Source organism: Acartia tonsa, chromosome 11 (assembly GCF_053477335.1).
Source record: "Acartia tonsa isolate MP-2025a chromosome 11, ASM5347733v1, whole genome shotgun sequence".
Lineage (NCBI taxonomy): Eukaryota > Metazoa > Arthropoda > Copepoda > Calanoida > Acartiidae > Acartia > Acartia tonsa.
Genome location: NC_137270.1, coordinates 23,616,438 through 23,622,569, shown reverse-complemented (window position 1 = coordinate 23,622,569; position 6,132 = coordinate 23,616,438).

Below are 6,132 nucleotides of genomic sequence, written 5' to 3'. Positions count from 1 at the left end.
TTGCCCCCACTTTCCTTATCCCTTCTCCCCGTCTGCAATATTCAAAACATACATAACGAGTAGCGGCATTTCATGCGCAAGTCCCCAAACTCAGTCAGAAACTGCTAAATTCTTGCACATTCCCTTTAAGCCAGTCCCCAAAGTCTGAGACTCCTAAAAATTGAATATTCGATCCATTGTCCCCTCCCTTACTCCCTGGGTAATTTGTTTTTCGTAATTGGGGATTTATATAAGTTTATCGTCCATTGTCTTATGCCTTAAGATACTTGGGTTTTGAGTGTCCCCACCTTTCGTATTCAAAAAAAATATTGCTTGAAGTGCAAGAACCTTTTACAGAGGAAACTTCGCTTTTCCTTTTTTGACCGTATGAAAAATTTCACCAATTAGTATCTTGAAAAAATGCTTTTTCGTCTCCTGATGGATCACGATGTTTAAATCATATGACATAGACTAAACATAAGGAAGGGAGGGGACATTGGGATGTTTATCATACTAGTCCCCAAAGTTTTATAATAATGCTTTCTTGTAAATTGACTTAACAACGTTGGGGACTTTTATTGAATTTTGATTTTTGTTGGTTCATTAAGTTGAGTGTCCAAATTTTTCAATCTATTATTGTAATCTACAGAAAGGTCATTTTGTGTATTATCATTGGAGATATTCATCAATTTATCGGTTATTGTCTTATCCCTTTAGATACCTGAGCTGGATCTTTAAATTATTATAATGGTGATTTAGATCGGGGTGCGCCGAATTTTAAAAATGCCGCGATGTGATTGGCTGAAATTTGGCGCACCCCGATCTGATTCACCACTAAAATGATTTAAAGATCCAGCTCTGGTAAATATATGAAGTAGATGGTGGAATAATAACATATTTACATTTAAAAATTTAAAGAAAACATAGTATTGCTTCATTTAATTCACTTTCCATTGACAGAAGTTTAATAATAAAGAAGACAATGGCCGATAAATTTATGTACATCGCCAATAATTATACACATAATTCTCTCTTCTGCAGATTGTAATTATTGGTTTGAATGTTTGGACACTCAGTACAAGGCAACAAATAGGAAAGAGGTTTTAAACTTTGGAACTTGTGTAATTACCAGCCCATTGTCCACTCTCTCTCTAGCTCTCTAAGGAAAGCTATAATATGAATTGTCTATGGTATGGTACTAACTAAATTACACCCAAAATATTTCTTCTCTAAATGCTCCAGGGCGCTACAGATTACTAGCTTTGTATTAATGGTGTTCTTGTTATGATGCTAATTAATATGTAAACATACAGAAAAAGAGAGAGAGAGAGGGGGGACAATGGGCTATTTATTACACTATTGCCAAAAGTTTTATGATAACATTTTCTTATTCGTTGGCCTAATAACTTTGGAGACTTTTGATTGGTTTATTAATTAATTATGTTGAGTATTTAAACGTTTCGACCAATAATTTTAATCTACAAAAGGGGTAATTTTATTTGTCATCTTTGGAGATGTACATCAATTTATCGGCCATTGTCTTATCCTTTTAGATCCCTGACATAATCAAATTAAAGAATGGATTAAAGAAGAATTTAAGAACTGTGACTTTTCGTCTCAGCAGCTTTATCTGCAGCTGTTTTTATTTTAAAGGTAAATAATCAATCAACTGTGACTGAAAAACATGTGGAAAGAAGCAACTCGACAGCGACTGTGGATTGCTTTGCTGTTGGTCCATTGCTGTATGAAGCAACCATCAACAAAATACTTTTCTGTAAAATAAAACGCAGAAAAATATAATACTTTTTTTGTGTTATTGTAAAAACAGTTATGTCTTGTTAAATGAGTTAGAATAATGCAGCATACAGGGAAGTTGGGGACATTGGGATGTTTATTACACTAGTTCCCAAAGTTTTTAAATAAAGTTTTCTTTGGGGACTTTGTTTATAGTCCCTTTCGTGGCAACGCACCTTAAGGGGGCGATTTTTCGTATTTTTCACAGTAGGTTTTCTCCTGTTTCTAGCCCTTGCGGGGGACTCTAACCCTGCGGGGCAATCACCCTATCCAATTTAACCTAACCTAACCTAAAATAACCTATAAAAAGCCATTTTAAAAAATCGACGATTCGCCCCTTAAGGGGCGTTGCAACGAAAAGGACTATTCACAGGACTTTTAATTTTTTTTTGATTGGTTGGTTCATTAAATTGAGTGTCCAAACGTTCTAATCAATAATTTTAATTTACAGAAGGGGTAGTTTTTTTGTATCATCATTGATAATGTACATCAATTTATCGGCCATTGTCTTATCCCTTTCGATCCCTAATAGCTTTATTATCAACAAATTCCCAGTATGGCTCCGAACCCCAGCCATTTCCGTTGGATTGAAACCAGTTCTGAACCACACTGAAAAATAATGTATCATCAACGTAGAGATTTTTTTTCAATAGGTCAAATAAAAATTAAACTAAAGCTTTAAAATTGGCAAAATTTATAGAAAATAATATATGATTAAGATATATTATTTGACGAAACCTACCAAAAATGATTAAAGTAGACTTTTATAATCATATTTCTCTTTCTGCAAATAACAAATACCTAATCAGATATTTGAAGATGAAAATTTGATTTTACTGAAACATATAAGGGCCTTTCTAATAAAGAATTAAAACATATTTAAGATAGGAATTCGTTGTAATTAAAATTTGATATTTAAATACATGTAACTTTTTTTAGATTTAAACTATTTCATAAAACCAATAAATTGATGAAAAACAAGGATGACATAATTTAAAAGTATCTGTTCAGGTGAAAAATTTATGAAGTACAGAAAGAGTTATAGAATAGATGCTTTTTGTTCAAGGGAATGTTCTCAACATTTTTTGGAGCATTTTAGATGTAGAAAATTGCATTTACTCTATTACTTTAAGAATGACGTAAAACACAATCGGAAAAAAAATAAAGTGAGTAGATACTAAATGGTCAGTGGAAATTTTCTAAAGAATTTTTAGCAACCCATTGTCAGTTACTAGGTAACATAAAAATCTCAAAGTTTCATTGGCGGATATACATAAGTTATGGAGTTGATAATAATTTTCGGGAATAGTCCCTTTCGTAACATCGCCCCATAAGGGGCGATCCGTTGTATTTCTAAAATTGCTTTTTATAAGTTATTTTAAGTTAGGTTAGGTTATATTGGGTTAGGTGATTGCTCCACAGGGTTAGGTAGTTGGCCCCGCAGGGTTAGAGCCCCCCACAGGGGCTAGAAATAGGAGAAAAGCTCTTGTGAAAAATACAAAGAATCGCCCCATAAGGTGCGATGTTACGAAAGGGACTATACCCTAATATTCACTAGAAAGTCCATCTTATTTAACTGCCAAATAAAACATATTCTCGAAGTTATTGTGGTATTCGGCAACCGTGAGCCATGCCTATGGCACCCCTGATCTAGGGTTCGGTGGAGGGTCAATGACCCTCCCCCGAGTCCTGGGGAAGGGGTCTAGCGACCCCCTCCCTATGCTTAAAATTAATGATTGAATCTGTCATGTTTATTATGGTTAACTGTATTCTTAATTCTCCCCCACCCTTTTCAGGGATGGGGGATCATTATTGCCCAAACTGACCATTGTATATGTATTATGATGCTTTTATGTTATGATTATTTATTCCTATCCATGTAATTATTGTTTGTTGTATATAACTTCAGTATCTTTTAAACCTTCAATAAAGTGACAACTGAAATAGATGTTGATCATTATCTAGTGAATGCTAGAGAAGCGTAGCTTCTCTATAGTAAGGTGTCCACGTCTGTTACACTGCCGTAATCTAATTGAACTCCGGTGTCTGCCATTTATCCTCGGCAGATACCACAACTTTGGTGACAGCTGTGTGAGATTACGGCGAACCACAAGTGTAGAGCAGACGCGCATCTGAGGCTAAGGTACTCCCAGCAGTGAATCTGGCAAAACTGACGCAAGCAACCTGAATTACCCACCCTGGACAGCAAAGTTTAACTCTGCATCCGGCAGTTGTGGAAGCGAGACAGCGAAATTTGACGAATAACCGCGAGCAGCGCTGATATCTAACGGAGAATTGAGCGCCAAAAGGGCTGAAACAGGCCTGCGGACCGGCTGAAACAAGCCAAATAAGTGTAAACGGCTGGAAATAGGCCAACTTTACTGCAAGAAATAGCAGGATCCGAACCAGTGGCACTAGCAGGACGGGACATTCCCTGCCGCCATCAGCCGGATTTGGATCAGCGGCGCTAGCAGGACGGGACATTCCCTGCCGCCGATAGGCTGAAACATGCCACATAGCTGCAAGCTGCGAGCTAACATACGAGTGTAGTGCACCAGAACAGAGAAAAACTACGTCAACTCCAAGTATCCTGAGAGGCTACAACGCAGCCACCCATCTAGAAAAACAGATATTATGTTACATTGCAGGGATTACCACCCTGGTGTGATGGCTAAACAATAGATTTATGAGCAAAGCTTGGCAAACAAATTGTTGTGTTGTGATAAATCTAAGAATAGAACAGGCTTGGATTTATTGTGTATTGTGATAACAGCTAAAAATAGAACAGAGTTGGTAAACAAATCTGTTATGCAATTGTGATAAGGACAAAAATAGAAGCTAGATGTAATATAATAAAGACCCTGATATACAATCAAAACATCTCAAGCCCACAGCACAACAACAATACACCCCTTATTCCAAGGGAAAGGGAGGAGCCCCTCTCCATTGAAGGCAAATACAATCAGGGTGATATAATAGATAAGCCTAGGATTAAGAAGAAAAGGCACTATTATACCAGCACACAGTTACCTCCCTCCCTCACAGGGGAAACGGACGGAGTTACCCCCGTCCCCTCACGCGCTTCCCCCTTCCTACCCACACTAGACTAAGTCCGTCTGTAGTGTGGGGCTAGCGATCGGACACACAGAGCGCCATTCACGGGTAGCGCAACAGAGTGCGGAAAATATCATAAATCCAACGGACGAAGCGGACCAATGAGAGAGAGAGTTGAGGGGTGAGAGCGCGTTTTCCCCGTGTGCGCGGATTTGACGGTGCGGACGCGCGTTGCAAGGACAGGAGATTTCACGCACACACACACACACCGGAGCGGAGCTACTCCATAGCATTTAACAGGGGTATTTTTAGCAAATAAAGAATTACAAGCTTCTCTCCTTCTAGCTCTAGTGTGATAAAGGAAAACCCAATCAGTTCCTGACAGCAGTTCAGACCCTCAACATCTATCTACCCCTACCAGCCTACCCTACAACCTCAGCACCTAACTAGTGATAAGTACAGCTAAATTATATCTTTGCAACTAAACTACCAACCTAGTGATACAAACAGTGTTGGCTGTTAGGCTAGAAAGCCTCAAGTGACAAACCATTCATTTTAGTACTGTATAACTTTGTGCCCGCCGTTGAACCGTTGACCCAATGGACCAGCAGCAAGCCCCAGGAGGTGACCAAGCCCCAGGATGGCTCCAGGATGACCCTCAGCCGGCCCCAGCCGAGTACCGCAAGCTGATGCTGAGCAATCTGCCGGAGTATAGAGGGCCGCCCAAGCAATCCTGGTCGGCACATATCCGCAGACTCGAGATGTCATGGGCGGCTTACCGCGTGCCACCTCATGATTCCCTCAACCGCCGCAACGCCCTCCTACTGTCACTGGTAGGGCAAGCGGCGGAAATGGCGTCCCATCTGTTTGGCGAGGCAGGCCAAGCCTTGACCTACGAACAGGTCAAGGTCGAGTGTGAATTGCTATTTCGCCCTGCTTTTGAATCCCAAACGCTTAAACAAGCGTTTAGGGATTACAAGCAACACTCGACAGAACCTATACAAGCGTACATATCAACTAAGTGCGCCTTGTATAGGGACGCCTACAACCATGAGGATCTTGAGTTGTTGGTGGACGAATTAAATCGTGGAATTCGTAACGCCAATGTAAAACGCCTCATGATGAACCATGAAATTACGAGTGTACCTGAGTACACTCGTAAGGCCATGTTCACCGTCACCATGGTTACTAAGCAACTGAAGGAAGGTGTATGCTTAGTGGACTCGACCGAAGGGCTGACTGGATCTGCTTGCATTCAGTTGCCCCAATATGACGAGTCGGAGCCAATGGAGATTGGCTCCTTGG